Source organism: Mixophyes fleayi, chromosome 2 (genome assembly GCF_038048845.1).
Source record: "Mixophyes fleayi isolate aMixFle1 chromosome 2, aMixFle1.hap1, whole genome shotgun sequence".
Lineage (NCBI taxonomy): Eukaryota > Metazoa > Chordata > Amphibia > Anura > Limnodynastidae > Mixophyes > Mixophyes fleayi.
In genome coordinates this window covers 75,827,804-75,847,207 of record NC_134403.1, presented here as the reverse complement: position 1 = coordinate 75,847,207, position 19,404 = coordinate 75,827,804, and the positions used below count along the sequence as shown (strand labels likewise).

Below are 19,404 nucleotides of genomic sequence, written 5' to 3'. Positions count from 1 at the left end.
CAAACCATAGATTTAAGTTTTGTGTAATAATGTGAAATGACACAGGAAAAAAGTATTGAACACATGAAGGAAGGGAGGTGCAAAAAGGCATTGAAACTCAAGACACCAGCTGAAATCAGAAATTAGAAAGCAATCCTTCCAGCTGGTTCAGCCACAACTGATGGCCTATATAAAGAGGTGTCTCATTATGAAGGTGTCACACAAGAAACATCTCATGATAGGTAGTGAAGGTCTTGAGAAAGCTTTTGGCTTTTACCCTATTGTTGCAAAACATACTGAAGGGATTGGTTGCAGAAGGATCTCTAAACTGCTGAATGTTCCAGTGAGCACTGTTGGGGCCATAATCCGGTAGTGGAAAGAACATCATTTCACCATAAACCGGCCATGATCAGGTGCACCTCTCAAGATTTCTGCCAGAGGAGTGAAAAAGATCAGAAGAGTTGTCCAAGAACCAAGGACCACTTGTGGAGAGCTTCAGAGAGACCTGGAATTAGTAGGTACAATTGTTTCAAAGAAAACAATAAGTAATGCACTCAACTGCCATGGTCTGTATGCACGTTCACCACGCAAGACTCCTTTGCTGAAGAAAGAACATGTTGAAGCTCGTTTAAAGTTTGTTGCACAACATTTGGACAAGCCTGTGAAATACTGGGAGAACATAGTGTGCTCAGATGAGAGCAAAATTGAACTCTTTGGATGCCATAATACACACCATATTTGGAGGAGAAATGGGACTGCACATTACCCCAAAAATACCATACAAACAGTGAAGTTTGAAGGTGGGAAGATCATAGTGGGGGCTGTTTTTCTGCACATGGTTCTGGCATACTGCATGTGATTGAAGGAAGGATGAAAGGAAAAATATACCAAGACATTCTTGATAAAAATCTGTTGCCATCTACCAGGATGATGAAGCTAAAACAAAGGTGGACATTTCAGCAAGACAATGATCCCAAACACACAGCCAAGGAACTCTCAACTTGTTTCAGATAATAAAAATAAGGCTGCTAGAATGGCCCAGCCAATTATCTGACTTAAAACCAATTTTGAAAAAAAAAAAAAAAAAAAACCGAGAAAGAACGAATTATCAGAGTTCATAAAAGAAGCCCACGGAACCTTCAAGATTTAAAGACTATTTGCGATGAAGACTGGGGCAAAATCACACGTGAGCAATGCATGCAACTAGTTTCTCCATACAGGAGGTGTCTTAAAGCTGTCATTACTAGCAAAGAGATAGATATATATATATATATATATATATATATATATATATATATATATATATATATATATATATATATATATATATATATATATATATATATATATATATATATCACACACTTTTCAAAACACTGGGCCCACATGTATTGTTATTTTGCTAAGGGACTCCTAGGATGTAAAATGCTCTTTCCTAGAACTCAGGCTGCCAATGCCCACAGACTTATAAGTGGCTCACTACATTTGGCACCCAAGACACAGGAAGCAGCTTTACAATTGTTTGTATATATTCATCCACCATCTCACTAAGAGTTCTACCATCCAGTTCGGTGATGCCAATCTGGAAAGACTGGCTCTACTGGCTTCATAACTCTGTACAACAATGCCAGAAGCTATGGATCTTACCGTACTGTTAAATAGAGGGCAGGGCTTTCTCACAAGTGATCTATTCTCAAAAACAGCTCAGTACTTAACTTGCACTAAATGTTAATGCTGTGAAAACAGTATTAATATTCTATATATGTAATCTTTAATTTAGAGGATTCTGGGAGTTTTATGCATCTGTACATCAATAGCTATACAACAATGCCAACTCTTGCCAATAAAACATTGCATTGATGTGTAACAGTTGTGCATAGTATAGCTGCCTGCGGATGTCCGGCTGTTAAGGTATTCTTATGGAGGCTGGCACAGTGGCGGATCCAGGGGGGGGCGATACTTGCTGCCGACGGCTGCACAGTATGTGCAGGTCCGTCCAGCCATGACAGGCAGGGACAGTGTGCTGCCCGGCTGCTCTGATTGTGTTTCAGAGCAGACGGGCAGCACACTATCCCTGCCTGTCACGGCTGGACGGGCCTGCACATACTGTGCAGCCGTCGGCAGCCTAAACTGTTAGAAAGGGGCGGGGCCTAAATCGCCCCAGGTACAGTAGTTTTCTAGATCCGCCCCTGGGCTGGCAAGACATACTTGGGCACAAGAGCTTATGTATAGCTGTAGCAGTCCATTGGGACAGATATGGGGCACGGCAGCATAGGGAGCCCTGTCCAAAAGGAAACAATGTGCCTTAAAATACAAACTTAATATGGCTTCATAATGAATGTATCCAGACAGTTACAGGATTTGGATAATAATGAGGATAATATCACTGCATATACTGAATAATTGAGACTAATTTGCCATATTGCCACTGATGCCATTTTGGATACTGACTGCAGAAGAAGACATCACTGTAGGTATGATTTTACGATGGTGCTTAGAAGCAATCACAATTTTTATTATGGGGACCAGACAATTTTTGTAACGTTCCTGTTGGGCATGTATAGGGAAGATATACCTTATTTATAAAGATTCTATAAGTTCTATAAGAAAGTTTCATAAAGCTTTTTCAAATTGTACAAGGAAACATAAACTGCCCATATCACCAATGGTTGAGAAAAAAAAAAAAAAAAAGGACCAAAATAACCACTGATCACCTACAGATTGGGGCCAGTGGGAACTAGTGAACTGTGGGCCCTGGTTCTCTCCTTCCCGTTTCCCTGCACTGGGGCTCAAAGCTTGCTAGTTCTGCATCTGATTGGGACGGATACAAAACACGTTCAGATGATGACTGTAAGCTGCCATCGTCCAATAGCACTAACTATGCACCACTCGATTCAGATCTTTGGCTGACTTTTCGGTGTATATTTTATTTACAAATTACTTTCTAGAAACTAAAATTAGGCTTCCTCTAGAAAATGAGAACCTCTGTGAGCCCCATACATACAATCCCATTTACACAAGGCAGTTGTCTAGATTGCAAATTACATTCAGGTTAGCAACTGATAAGCAAATAGGTGCAGGCAATGGGGTAAACAAACCCCCGCAAAACCTGCACTTTTGGTTTTGCAGGTCAGATTAGGGGGTTCAACATGACTGAAGGTGCTGCTATTCATCCTACTGTTACCGCAGCACTAACCACCTGCAAGTTACCAGTCCCAAGACAATCTTATCTGGAACAACACTGTCCTTGAAAGATAAAAAGGTTAACTTGCCCACAGCAAGCCGTTTGGACGGCTGATCCCCATCCAGTGAAGCATCTTGTACTTTTAAAAGGAATGACCTATGGGTTTAGTGAAACAAAGACTAGATTCTCTAGCTTCTGTAGATGGGGCCAAGCGTTTCCCTTTTTATAGGGAGCATGCCAGGAAAGCTAGAATTAATCGATGGTGTCCGATTCCACTGCAGAGCTTTGTGACAGCCGGGACCATAGAGTTGGTAGACAAAGACATGCCAACATTTATATCAATTTCTAATCTCATTCCAGTCTTGTTTGGAAAAACTCTGTTGAAAGTATGAACAATGTTCTACAGCGCAGATTAATCCTGCTCTCAACACAGCTACAGGTCTAAAACAACATTGTTGGTGCAGAATACATTATAATGTCACTGTTACATTTAAAAAAAGAGGACAGGCCATCCATTTCTATAAAAGTGTTGTAAGGATTTGTCTACATTTGAGCAAAAACAAAGTAAGTTTTTTTAATTCTCTTTTCATTGCTCTTCTAAAGTCTTGAGTAGCAGGAGGCATTTTTAGTTTTAGTTAGTTAGTTTAGTTCAGGATTATTCTCTGCTTTGTATTAAGGCAGAGAATAAGACTGAACAGGACCAGCTGACTCCGCATCATGTGACCCCCTTTGCACATTGGTGGAAAGTCATGCAGCACACCAGAGGAGGGGACGTTAGAAGGCAGAGCACACTGCACTATCTGCAGACTACAGTTATAAAAGTAAAAGTGGAGGAGGAAAGTGGGTGAGGCCCGACTGACATGTGGAATAGTTTTCCAGTATGTGTGGGCAGAGCTGGATAATATTATTTATTCAATTTATATTCGTCCTTGTTCTGCCTTGATGTTGGTAGTACCAACTCGATGTAAAGATTTTAAAGGAGGCCCTTTGAAACATCTTAAAGCAAGGACTTATGGAAGTGAAATTGACTTATGCAGCCAGAATGTGGGAGGTAGTAGAGGGGGGGGGGGGGGGGCATACTCTATAAGGAGGTTATGTAGTGCAAGTAAAATATCTTTTTAAATATGCTAAAGAGGATGCAACCAGGGGAAAAAGGGTTGTCAGTAGGCGGGGTCATAATAACAGGAGGCGGGCCGTCGCGGTGTGTGCTGCACTCAGATATGGGCCTGACCAGCACACAACTCCAAACATTTCCCCTTCAAAAGCACTGGCAACTCTGCAGTCACCACTGCTAGGTGCATGCGTCCTCCCCTTAAAGCGGGCCAACGAGACGTGGGACATACCACCCTGCAGTGGGGACAAAATCCTGAGTGAGCGAGATAGTCCCACCACAACTGAGAAATCTGGCAGTCTCTCTCCTACCTGTTCCCGTAGCTGTCGTACCTGCTGGTGTCTTATGCTCAGTTGCGGTTTGTCCAGATCCTGAAATGCTGGGCTCTGTCCAGATAAGGAAGGATATATGCTGGTCACCTTTTGAAAAGTTAAGCAACTAATTAACACTATTAAACCCATAACATTAAATCAATGGCATTCCCAGTTAACAAATAGTCCTATTTTCCCTAATTACATTAAATCAATAAAAAGCAAACAGCAATACCCTCCGCATTACTTACATCAACCATGACCCAAAATTACAGCAAACCCCTCCACATTACATACATTAACCATGACCCCCAATTACAGCAATCAGTAATCCCCTCCAGATACAACAATTCACTTTTCCCCCACACTATACCAATATCACCACCTTTAAACATCATTACCACCCCACACCCTATAGCAATAGCTCCCCTTCACTACACCAATACCTCCCGCTCATCACACATTTCCCATCACCTCTGAGCGGTTCTATGCAGTGTTGGTGGTCACGTAACACGAAGCACAATCCTTGGCTGCTGGCGCAGGGCAGGGAGCCACAGTAGACGTTGCACACACCTGTGGCAAGGAACGGTGCTGGGGAGGAGTTTGAGAGAATAGAGACGTAGGAAGGGGGTAAGATATAAACAATATAATACAATACCTGCTTCATAAATTAAATGTCAAAAGTTAAGATATCAACAAGTGTGTTCAACAAAATATTATTAAATAGGGAAAAATGGGGGTTTTCGGCTAATGGTAACAAGATTTGATATCTTAAACAAGATATTAAGTAATTCAGGCGCCAATCAATACATAAAAAAAAAAAATATATGGATCAGAAGTTATTAGAATAACCAAGGTTCATTTAAAAGGGGATATGTCAGATAGTAATATACTAATAAAGATATAAGGAGAGACTCAGCAACATAACCGCTCGATCTCCTGTAGTGAGAGACTGTCTAACAATGAATGACAGAGTGTCCTCAGAATGGCTACTTTCATTAGTTTCCAGCAGAAATTCCACAATCTTCTCAGGGTGAACCTCTGACCTCTGGCAGAACAGAATAGAAAATGTCCCGAGCACAGATGTAAATCTTACCTTCTGTTCAGGAGTCAGCTGAGCAGAAGCTTTGTGGTTTACTTCATCTGATTTACTGTTTTGGTTGCATTGACGCTCACTAGTAGCGAGAGAGCCAGGAGCAGAGGTACAGCAACTAGAAAGACAGTTTATACTGCTGGTACCTGGTAGGAGGGAAATGAGAGAGGAACGAATTAAACTTTATCCAATGTCTGGAGGACGTGGTAAGCACTTAAAAGTAGGTGACCCGGGGTACATGCCCCTCGTCTCCCCCCGCCCCCTTATTCCAGCTATGTATAAGGGATCTGACAGCTTGTAGAGCAGTGAGTGCATGTGGGGGTATAAAGGTACGCAGGGCTATTTTGAAGCCAGTAACAGGTCTGAGGGGCATGTGGTGTGATGTTGAAGTAAGCGAGCGACATATGGGGGCATTTTGTGACGAGTGATGTGGGTGCACAGAGGCAGTTTTTCATATTTGAAATTATAGATAACGTGCAGCCCTTCTGAAGGTTGAAGAAGTTCATATTGCTCATCACGGATCTAACTTGTACTGGGCCAAACACATCTTATTACTGATTGGTTGCTATGGGTTACTGTATATTGCATTTTATTATTAAATACACCCCACTGTATATAGGCAAATGTTGTTTGCAGGGCAGGAATATAGCACTAGAAATGGAAAGCTCACAAAGTAATAAAGAATAAGGTACATTATGTAAATGACACAAGTGTAATGGATCAGCCAATCAGAAAATACTAAACTTTTTAATAGAATATGCTGCATATTTCATCTGATAAAAGACAAAACTGATTTCTCTACACTCTCAGTAATTTGTTAGTTAAACACAATTCAACCTGAAGCCAGACAAATTGTCACCGATCTTTTTTTGGCAACAGCTGGGTGTGGGTTTACACTGGCTAATAACCTTGCTCCGCACACTGACAAAAGGAACAGTATTTATCAGAGGCAGGTTTTTTTTCCAACTCAGTGGACATTAACAACGTGTCACCAGGACACACTCACGGCACATCCTGCTTCTACCAAACCACACACAACATATTCAATAATGACATATTTCAATGATAATTAAAGCTGCATTATTATTGCATGGAACTATCAAAATACATATTTAATGAAGGATATAATGTATGTTGGCATCTCGCACTGATAAAGCACTTATTAAAAAAAATATATATATTTTCATCATCCTTTTTTTTTGCATATTACATAGTGCTGTACATTGAGGGATTCAGGATATAAGTAAAGAACATAAAACAGAAGGTAAAGACGGTCATGCCCAAAGGGGGAGATTTACTAAGACATGGTGATAAGGCTGGTTTTCTATTGTCACTTATCGCAGTGATAGAAAAGCACCGATTGCCATGATCAATAAAATCTCGCTGAGTAATGAGGTTGCTGTGTGCGTATAATATTATATATTTTATATGGACAAAAGTATTCAGACACTTGACCATTACACCAACAGGGACTGTAATTACATTGTATTCAAATACTTATACTTTAATATGGAGTTGGTCCCCCTTATGCAGTGATAACAAGAGGGCCTGGCTCGCAATCTCCGTTCCAGTTCATTCCAAAGGTGTTCGATGGGGTTGAGGTCAGGGCTCTGTGTGGGCCAGTCAAGTTCTTCCACACCGAACTCATCAAACCATGTCTTTGTGCACTGGGGCACAGTTATGCTGGAATAGAAAAGGGCCTTCCCAAAACTATTGCCATAAAGTTGGAAGCTTAGGATTGTGAAACATGACTTTGTATGCTGACGCATTAAGACTGCCCTTTACTGGAGATAAGGGGCCTAGTCCAAACCCTGAAAAAACAGGCACATACCATTATCCCTCCTTCACAATACTTCGCAGTTGACATAATGCAGTCAGGCAACATTTTCCCGGCATCCGCCAAACCCAGACTCGTCCATCTGACAGCCAAACAGCGAAGCGCAAATTCGTCACTCCACAGAACACATTTTCACTGCTCCACAATCCAGTATTGGTGTGCTGTACACCACTCCATCCGAGGCTTGGCATTGGTCTTGGTGATGTGAGGCTTGCATGCAGCTGCTTGGCCATGAAAACCTGCATTAAGCTCCCGCCTCACAGTTTTTTTGTGCTTACATAAATGCCAGTGGAAGTTCAGAACTTGTCAGCTATGGAATCAGCAAAGCGTTAGCAACTTTTATGCACCATACTCTTTAGTAGTCATTGAACCTGCTCTGTGGTTTTACGTGGTCTTCCGCTTCGTGGCTGAGTTGCTGTTTTTTCTTAAACACTTCCACTTTCTAATAATATTAGTTACGATTGACTGTGGAATATCCAGCAGGGATGAAATTTCACGAACTGTCCTATTACAAAGGTAGCATCCTATCACAGTACCATGCTTGAAATCACTGAGCTCTTCAGAACAACCCATTTTGTATCACAAATGTTTGCAAATGGAGACTGCATGGTTAGGTGCTTGATTTTATACACCTCTGGCAATGTGTCTGATTGAAACACCTCAATTCAATAATTAACAGGTATGGCCAAATACTTTTGTCCACATAGTCTATATATACACACACACACACACACACACAGTGCCTTTATTCTAAAATGAATAATGGGAATCAGTTGTACACTCCCTGAGCAGGGCTGCAATATATAGCTCAAAGGTCTACTTATAAAAATGCCAGCAAGTTGCAAGAATTCTACCACACCCTCCTTATAATCAGAGAATCATACAAAAGGACAAAATACAAATACCTTTTTCCCACTGAAAATCTTTTCACAGTCTGCTTATCCTTAACAGGATTCAGACATTTCATGAATCTGGAGACCTATGGCTGTCTCTATACTAGTAATCAAGGCAGTTTCAATCTGTGTTTGGACCAGTAGTAACTAATAAAACAGGTACAGTCAGATTAAGTACTGTCGATTAGTCAATGACACTGTGGAGAAGGGCCAAACAGTTCAAGCTGCCAGTCTATAGTTGCCTGGTAATCATGAGTAGAATGTAGAGGGGAGTCACCTGATAATGCAATTGACTTGCCACTAAATCTAACAAAACATTACAGCTATGAGATGTTTTTTAGTGTACTAATCACATCTCGCAATATTTCTGGTTGGACAAATGGGAAAAATTAGACCACTTCTCTGATCCACCCAAATCACTCCCTAATATATTATAGTTTTAACATTAAATTAAGCGGAGAGGTCTGAACGTTGTGATAAGGGCAGATTAACCATTTATCTCTAGGGTTTTTCTATGTTATTATAGGAGAACATTAGCAATTAAAGTGGTTTCATTTGAAATTTCTGTCTATAGTGATTGCCACTAGAAAATTATCTTTGTGTTTCCTATATGTAAATGGAACACATACGTCCACAAGATTTAGGAGGAAAAAAAAAAAAGTGAACACATTTTCACCATTTAACTAAAATTTATTCACCAAACCTGCACCATTACGGGTCTTTTAATTAAAAAAAGCAGCAATAACAATGATTTTCTATTAGGGCTAATCATGGTAATGTAAAGTCTGACCCACACTAACAAAAAAATAAGATTTTTTTAAAAAAAAATAGATACTATTTGTACAAAATGTTTTAAAAACCATTGAGAATTGAAAAAATGCTTTATTCATTCAATTAATAAAGCATTTTTCAATTAATTTCTGTTATTACGATAATATAACAAGAATTTCAGCAGTACTTGTTCTACCGCAATCGCTGTTAATTAGGCTTTGGAAGCTATTGCCGGCGAAACCCAGGGGTAAGCCCTCCATAGTGTGAAGCTCCAACAGCTGTTCGCCCTTTTATAAATAGACCTGTTAAATAGAGAAATGCACTGAAGCAATATAAATAAATGTACAATGAGCCGAGAGTTTTAAACCTGTTTGTGTGCAATGACAACAAGGGTAAAGAACATGTCATCACTTCACCTTGTGATTAGAATTTCTTAGGTGTGCGACATATTCCGCTAACATGTAGCGGGTACAAATCAGTACTAAGCAGCCCAATACTCTGTGTGCCCATTTGTACCAATCAAAAGCTATTTGAAATGTGAATAGTTTAAAAGTGTAATTAGCACCTTCACAAAAGATCATAATGAACAGCAAGGTATTTTAATTTACCTTAAATCACATCCAAAATTAACTACTTTAATAATGAAGCAACAATTATGCTCCCTTACCTGTTCACATATAGCATTCACACACTATATATTAGATTGTAAACCAGATTTATGTCAGTATACAATACATCAGTTATCACATGCAGGTGTATGAATGGCTGGCTCCAACACGGAGTTTAAATAGTTAGTTACTTTGTGAGGCCGCGCATCGGGGAAATAAATCTCTTATTCAACTTCTGTAGACTATATTACATTCTAGGTGCATGGTACCTAGATGGGGACTGTATTTGCCAAGGTGAATACAGTCCCCATCTAGGTACCAAATTTGAAATCATTCCCTAGCCCATTTGTCATAAAATGACCGGTGTGCACTTTGAAGCACCAGAGCTACACCTTAAATACTATTGGCTGCAATCAACGGTGTGATGTCACAGGAGCTTTCATATCAGTGGTCGAAGTGGAAATTTAGAAGTGGCGGTATGGGAAATGCAAGCAAATGGAATTTGATAGTTTTACAATGAAAGCTATATTAAAAACGGTGGTATGGCATACATCGTATACACCACCATGTCAACTAACATCCAATATAACAACAACCGTCAAATTCCCTGAAATACCAAAACATCGTTTAGCAGCACATGACTACTTACATATTGATACCGGCCAACACGCCCAGTTGGATGCAGAAACCAAAAATGGTCCCCAAAAAAGCTAGCATACTGCTAGTAATTTAACACTTTCCAGATGTGCATAAAATAAAACATTTATAAAGGAATTGTATACACAACAGTTACAGCACAACATATTAACGAAACACCCAGTACTTATAACAGTCACTATAAAATTATATGGTTGGTATAAAATAGAATGGACCATTTCTCAGCAATTAAAATAAATATTTCAATATTTAAGTCAATTAATACGTCGGACATAGTTCATGAACTTCAACACAAATATTGATCTCTCAGTACACAATAGCTTGATTAATGTTATTGTCTGAATCAACTTCACTTGTGTTATCTGTGTGCTGAAGAATTATTGTCATTCTAAGATGTGACAAAGTGTCATTTTCCAGGATATGGGTATGTTCAAGGCATTTAATGAATATCCCTTGTGGTTCATTATGTTGTGTGTTTTGGCTTCGGTGTTTCATTGTCAATTCTATTGTGGTTTGGGATATTTAAATTTTAAGAACAATAATTCATTGACTTCAGATTTTGCATACTTGTCAGAGCAGTTTTGTTTTAGGTTTACAGATATGTTGGCTATACACAAAGCCTGAACCAGGAACGGAACAGGCTTCTATAAAGCAGATTTGTCAGTTGTACTTTGGAAGTGAACTTGTGAGACCAGTTTACAACCTGCCATGTCCTGTATAAATAGACACGCCACCTGGCCAGTTCTCAGGAGCATTAAAGGAGATTCCTACAACTTACTCAGCCCAAAAGCTGAGAAACCATTTTATTTCTCCATACAAGTGAATGTTAAAATTAGAAGGGATCTGCCCATTCCATCAACATCACCATTTATTGGAAGACCGCTAGAGTAGTTACAGTGCACTCAGAGTTACCGTCAGGTGACATTTAGGAGCGGACTGCACACACTGGCTGCTGGCAACCACCAGTCCGGACAACGATCCCATCAATTTAGGAAAAGTTCTTAATCTGGAAACATTGTAGTTTAGTAGCCCCACATGTCCCAATACTGTAGCTGTATATTGTCCTTTCCACTTTATTGTAAACTTTATTTAATACCGTAATACAACTCTCACCCTGAAAACTAGTGCTACTTCCAGGATCAATTCATTACTTGCCAACAGTACAGCTGAGTGAACTCCGGAGATTCATTGAATGAAATTTAGTAACAAATTAAAAACAAAAACAAAGAAACCACCACTCACCGGTAACACACATTATTGTATAAGAAACAATCCCTGACAGATGCACCCTGCAATCAACTGTAAGACTAAGTTTTTATTTGTTTTTGTTTTTTAAAATCAGCCAATATAATCCCATACTGTGAGATTGAAGTTGTGAATTTTAAAAAAATAGGTCTACTATAATATGTATGTTACATGGTTTTATGTTTACAAGTGGAAGGATTTCTGTATCTGTCTATAAAGATGAACCATAAGTCACACAAATCACTTCCAAGTGATGTGCCCGGGAGATGTGCACCCACACAGAGGACACGAGAGATGTGCACCCACACAGAGGACACGAGAGATGTGCACCCACACAGAGGACACGAGAGATGTGCACCCACAGAAGACACGAGTGATGTGCACCCACACAGAGGACACGGGAGATGTGCACCCACACAGAGGACACGAGAGATGTGCACCCACACAGAGGACACGGGAGATGTGCACCCACACAGAGGACACGAGAGATGTGCACCCACACAGAGGACACGAGAGATGTGCACCCACACAGAGGACACGGGAGATGTGCACCCACACAGAGGACACGGGAGATGTGCACCCACAGAAGACACGAGTGATGTGCACCCACACAGAGGACACGGGAGATGTGCACCCACACAGAGGACACGGGAGATGTGCACCCACACAGAAGACACGAGAGATGTGCACCCACACAGAAGACACGAGAGATGTGCACCCACACAGAAGACACGAGAGATGTGCACCCACACAGAAGACACGAGAGATGTGCACCCACACAGAAGACACGAGAGATGTGCACCCACACAGAAGACACGAGAGATGTGCACCCACACAGAAGACACGAGAGATGTGCACCCACACAGAAGACACGAGAGATGTGCACCCACACAGAAGACACGAGAGATGTGCACCCACACAGAGGACACGAGAGATGGGCACCCACACAGAGGACACGAGAGATGGGCACCCACACAGAGGACACGAGAGATGGGCACCCACACAGAGGACACGAGAGATGGGCACCCACACAGAGGACACGAGAGATGGGCACCCACACAGAGGACACGAGAGATGGGCACCCACACAGAGGACACGAGAGATGGGCACCCACACAGAGGACACGAGAGATGGGCACCCACACAGAGGACACGAGAGATGGGCACCCACACAGAGGACACGAGAGATGGGCACCCACACAGAGGACACGAGAGATGTGCACCCACAGAAGACACGAGAGATGTGCACCCACAGAAGACACGAGTGATGGGCACCCACAGAAGACACGAGAGATGGGCACCCACAGAAGACACGAGAGATGGGCACCCACAGAAGACACGAGAGATGGGCACCCACAGAAGACACGAGAGATGGGCACCCACAGAAGACACGAGAGATGTGCACCCATGGATTACAATAGTGGGGCCAGTCATTTTCGGGAACCAAGATATATTCAACCTATTGGAGACTAGGAAGTAGTGACATCACTAAAACAAGTAACAAAGTGCTTCATGCCTCAGCGAAATCACTGGTTCCTACTGAATTCATAGTCTGCATTCTCATGAAAGGATGGTTCAGTCCACAAAATAACCAACTATGTCCACTGTCAGCAGACAACAAGAACACTTTAAACTTCCAGCTCATCCATGCATTTGGTGTGTGCACTACATATTGGTGTATGTCAGTAAATGCTTATAGTTAGGTGTGAGTCTTGGATGACCCAGAAATAAGACGAGCAGAGCAAGTCTGAAGCTCCACTATCTGACTAAGTTTAACAGCTGTCAGTTGGTGACCACTACTCACCTCCCCTCTCTGCACAGGATATATATTGTAACAGCCACAGATACCTGTGCTTAGTTCTCATGCACTCCTTGTCCGGATACATTTACACTACATATGTGACGTGGCAGCCTGATACTGCTGACAAACAAATGCAGTTACAGGTGAGATTATCACAGAACGTTGTTTGATCACAAAGCTCTACACACCTAATATAATAATGAGCCTGCAGCTTTTTTGGCGTAGACAAACATTGTAGGAAACCGTTACTAATAAGCCATGACGACAAGTGATCCACAGAAAATGGGATGCCAAAATAAATATAAGACGTGTATAAGAGAAATGATATGTAAAATGTGAACCTTAAAATAAGCTTGACTGTAAATAGTTTAGTTATAAAGTGTCACTCCAAGACATAGCTTCATGTTCCTGAACACCTGCCTTTCTCCAGCAGACTATTTAAGAATCCCAGCAGTACCTATACCCCTTCAATCCACTGAATGCTATCACCATGTCTGAATGGTGATAGAGGCAAAATTATTTGTTTAAATAAAGCATTTTTCCTACTTATTTTAAAAAAAATTAATCATTTAATTTATTATTTTACATTTCTTTGAATTTGTTACTAGAAGACCAAGATCAGTGCAGTGACCGAGCTTTGCCAGGTCACATGTGCAGAAGGGGCCCGGACAGGTTGGCGAAGAGCTAAGTCTGCTTACCGCTGCCAGCCAGTGTCGCCAGGGAGCTGAGCCATCCACCTCTTAATGATAAAGAGCAGTGATAGAAAATAACCAAACTTTTTAGTCAGGTAATGGAAGAAGCAGAATCCGGCAACAACAGTGATGTTAGACTCCTGTCAAAGTGATGCAGATAGATTGTGGTCATACGTCCCACTCTCCCGGAATGACCCAGAGACTCCTAAACTCTGGGTAAGTCTCCCGGACAGTATGGGAGCCTCTACGATGTGGTGGGTGTGCCATTTTGTCCCTGACCCCCAGGACAAAAAGGATGAAAGGTGCAGTGTAGCAAATTGCATCATTTTGACCCTGCCCCCCTTTGACCTCACACTTCAGCTCCCCTCTGGGAGCATGAGGAGCATCCTCTGCTCCGCAGTCTGGGTGTGTGACACTATAGCCAAGTTCCACACTCCCTGCCCATCACAGACATGAGGGAGCTACAGCTTTACATGCAAGAAGCTGCCGGCTGCTTCTTCTTCATGTCAGCAGTCAGAATATCCTTGTGGGGGCGCCACAAGAGCATTAAAGACAGTGGATGTGGAACATTATGTCCCTCATTCAGTGTTTTAAGTGCCCACGCATCAGGGCCGTAACTAGGGCTGTGCGAGAGGTCCGGCCGCCAAGGGCGCAACGCTGAAGGGGGGCGCAGTTTATGAATATTTTAGGTTCATTTGATTAAAATTGAGGGCTGAGGGGATGGCATTTTTCTTTCTCGCCTAAGACGCTAAAATTACAATTTACGGCTCTGCCACTCACCGAGCCCAAATGTCGCCATTGTGGCCATTTAAGCTCTTTGTGCATGAAGAAGAGTACATTGATAGGAAATATTCTACATTTGTGTTTCATTAACACAGGGGTCAGGGAACTTTTTTACCCCCCAAATATATTTAGATATGCAGACGTTACCCCCTTGATTTCAAAGGAAGGAAATCATATATTATTAATTATTGGAATTCAAAATTTTATTGAATCTATTCAAAATTTCTTTGAAAGCTTCAACTTCAAAACTTCAGGTTTTGGAGAAATGATGTTGCTTCATTTTTGATTATGAGAGCATCAATATTGGGGCATTTTGATGTCAGAGCAATTTGGATACAGTCTTCAGTTTATGTTTGTTAGAGTGGAAAATCCTTGTTCACAAAAGGTAGGTTGTTGCAGAAGGCAGCAACTTTTTGACTGCCTCCTCATGTGCAATTTTGAATGCCTTTGCAGCTGTTGACATCCAAAAATATGACAGATCTGCTTTGTTTTCAAATGCAATACATGCTTCATTATTGCATTGAAGCTCATGAAGTGCCTCGGACAACCCTTGAGGCTCTTCTAGTACAACAGCAATTTCACATTTAAAGGGGTCCACAATTACACATTAACACAATATTTACCATTATCACAACATATTTTTAGGCTGGCGACAACATGCCTTTAAGCCAGCAATACGATAACCTTAATTAATGTCAGTGTTATGAACCTGTAAATTCAGATCACAGTCCTTGTGTGGTGAACGTATGAATAGTAATGTGCAGATTTGTTAAATTGCAATAGTTTAATGGTTGAGGAATCATAAAACCAACAATTTAAATTTGGCTGTTGTGTTCTAAAGATCATTCCCTCTTCATAGCAAATGAAACTGTCTAAAATATAATACACACATATTATATATATATATATATATATATATATATATATATATATATATACACACATATATACATACATACCGGTATATACATACATACCGGTATAATATATATATATATATATATATATATATATATATATATATATATATATATATATATATATATATTAGATTGGGCAGCTGCTGGCACTGGACTACGGCCTTAACAGTTTTCTTTATAGTCTTTCACTGATTAAACATTCTATTAGAGACAAAAATTTTACCCGCAAGACAAACATATACTGGGTTAGCAGTAGCACCTTTAGATTGGCCACAAAGTACATGTATGACACAGTTGTAACATCATTAGACCGAGCACAAAGCGGTTCTAACATTGAAGACATACACGATTGCCGGCTGGTGGTATACAAGGGATGCTGATAAGTTTCAGGCCAGCTCCGAGGGCAGTTGAACAGCTCATTCACAGATATGCACAGGGAAAATGGGTAAATGCATGATGTCTCAATCTAATGTACTGACAGAGCACGTTACCACATGAGAAATGCTGAATTCTAAGATTGTAAATGTTTTGTTCAGTAGAAGCTTGTCAGGGTCCCACTGCTGGAACACTGACTAGAACCCAAAATGGCCTTTATCTACCACTAAGAAACTATTCACCGATTACACATAGGGCACACATTACATTAGCAAACCTCACAAGGTAAGCTTAATGAAGTGGACTTTTGATCTGAGCAACTTTTCTCTGCCAGACTTGAAATGGTAGAATCACTACCATGCCACATATGTGAACACATTAATGCAAATGTTGCATAAAGATTTTAATCAAGTGACTGACATTTGGCAAAATAGACAATGAGGTAGACTGAAACTAATGCTGACTAACCACAGTACCTTTATTGCTCACCTCAAAAGAAAATGTTCCACGTCAGATAAGAAAAAAAAAAAAAAAAAGCACACAGGGTGTGAACAGGCCAAACCTGCAGCACCTTTTCAACAAATACCACAAACTACACACGAATACCAGATCTATAGGCTTATTGACTTCTGTGCGCATTTAACCTGCTTTTTGTGCAATATTAAGAAGTGAACAAATCACTTTCAATGATGTGATTCACGCTGAGTAATAGAATATGAACATTGAGATAAAAACTTTAGAATACAGAATCCCCCCATTGTTAATGTGCATGAATAATGCAATAGAGTACATTAACATTAAAAATAATAAATCATAACCCAAATTTAATAAACACACAGCAGTTCAAATGCTACCAAAATCACATGTAAATTACACATTGTCGTGACCATAACCTTCTGGTTATACATTACTTAAAATTAAATAAAATAATAATAATAATAATAATAATAATAAAAATAAAAAAAACAATGGTCATTTGGTGATTTAGAACTGTCACTGTGTTCTAACAACTTTTATGCCTTACACCATGGTATTGTAGGACTTCTGTCATGAGGTATTCAGATACTACTGTGGAAAAGAGAACATTACAGTCGGAAACCAGGGTACATTTTCCACTAGCTCAATACTAAGGCCACAAAACATGACTTCCTATTTCTTTAGCAAAACGCTTTAAGTCCACCACAAGACTTTACAGTCCAACTGTTTCCTAATTTTGCATTCCCTAAATCCTACAGTACACACACTGTTGCTAAGCAAACAATGCATCAGACAGAGCTTAAATGCATCCCTTACCGACCATCAAGGTTAGCTAAAAAAGATCTTATTAAAATTACTCTTAACTTTTCTGCTAATAATACATGTTGGACAAGGTCTCAAAAGTTACAAAATGACAAGTGTGTAAAGGGAGGGGTGAGCTTAGTCATACATACAGGAGACAGTTAAGCACTCCCTGATCAGTAAGCAACATGTCACTAAGGAACACATTGTAGATTACATGAAATATAGAGGAACAAATGTACAATTCACATTTACCGTTTTCCATTAAGGAATGTATACAGTCTCCATCATTAACCCACTGTGCTTGGCAACGTGTTGCCGGCTCCTCAGACAACGTTGGGTTAACTGTGCTTGATGAAGTTAAAAGCCACTTTCAGAACAAGGAAGCCACGAAGGGCAACAGAGCAGGGTCATTTTACCTTTTGTCCTGAGCTTTGAGGCACTGGGGGCTGTGGATGGAGTACAGTAAGCTCAGAGCCACAGGATGGGCGGAATTGATGAGTCTCGCTGGTCCTGGACAGGCAGACAAGGCGCTGGCAGGGAGGAACTTGCGAGCTGACAGTTACCACTCGCAGACTAAGGCTGCTGGTTTTTTTAACCACACTTACTGTAAATCATTCAGGAAATGATCTGATGTTAGTGAGGGTTCAGCCGGCAGCACACGGGAGGAGTCAGTAGACTGAACTGTACAGAGGTAGGAGACAAAGCATTACCTGCACAGGGAGGGAGGAGCTCAGGGCACTGATCACCCTGCCAAACAGGTGTATCCTAGTGGGAGGTAGGACACAACTCCTCCGGGTCCTAGAGCTTTCTCTACACCTTCTATAATTAGATGGCAACTAATAATATCATGTAGCATGAAATGTCTCATTCATGATGACTACTCATCATGTACCTATTTTTAGTTTTAGTTTCACGGTACAACTACTTTTACGCATAAACACCCATATCACACATTACTTTGTATTATAGGTTTGCTATCTATTCTTATGTCTATGAAGTGTCACATAGTGAGTCCATTATTTAAATGTATTGCAACATAAAAATATAAGTCTCCCTTTATACGATACTAATTGTTTATATATTTATGTATATTATAGATCATTGGTGGGTAAATATAATAATTATATTAAATATAATTAACAATTTGAGGCAGTGGAAAGGTTTTGGTTGTGTTGGACTGGATGTTTCTGGGTTTCCAAGGAAGCCATAGCTGTGATCAATGGAAATTGTACCCAGTTAAAGCCATGTTTTTATTTCTGCTCTGACTGTGGAGCTCCCATAATTTTGGGGTTCTGATAACAAGAGGCCTGATTAATCTTGGAACATAACCTGCAGGCAAGTTGTGTTTTTAAAACAAGCACAGAACTTGAGCATACGTGTGCTCATATTCCAAGCCAAGCGGATCTCAAGATATGTTTCCACTTGAATTTGGGTATAAGTACGTTGTGCCGAAACGTCACTTGTGTTTTAAACACAATCAGAGCAGCTGGACAGCACACTGTCACTGCCGAGCAGACCTGCACATAGTGTGCAGCCACCGGCGGCCTTAGATGTTAGAAAGGGGGCGGGGCCTAAATCCCCCCCCCCCCACCCTAAATCGCCCCGGGTACAATAGTTTTCTAGATCCGCCCCAGACAGCCAATCCGAGTACAGAGCCAAGTCGTCTCTGTACTTTTCCGCTTCCTCCAATCTGAATCGAGACAAAATGTCACTGTTGCGTTGTCGGATCTTGCAAGTTTTAGATTACATAAGTACCTCCCTCCCCAGCAGATCCAGCACCATTGCTCACACAGAAACAGGCGTGGCAGTGTTCTTGTCACTCTCCAGTCTCCAGTGACATTGCTCAGTGCCATTGCTCACACAG

General features: G+C 40.8%; 1 protein-coding gene across 6 annotated transcripts in view; it reads right to left on the bottom strand.

The window, feature by feature from the left end:
* GALNT6 (polypeptide N-acetylgalactosaminyltransferase 6) overlaps positions 1-18,221 on the bottom strand; it is a 54,173-nt gene extending 35,952 nt beyond the window's left edge. The window contains exons 1-2 of one of the 6 annotated variants that reach the window (XM_075199299.1): positions 17,957-18,221; positions 5,682-5,824 (exon numbers count right to left, since the gene is read on the bottom strand). The gene's annotated coding sequence lies outside the window, so the exon portion shown is untranslated. The other 5 variants (XM_075199301.1, XM_075199300.1, XM_075199303.1 and 2 more) reach the window with 5 other exon arrangements.
* Between the last annotated feature and the right edge of the window lie 1,183 nt (positions 18,222-19,404).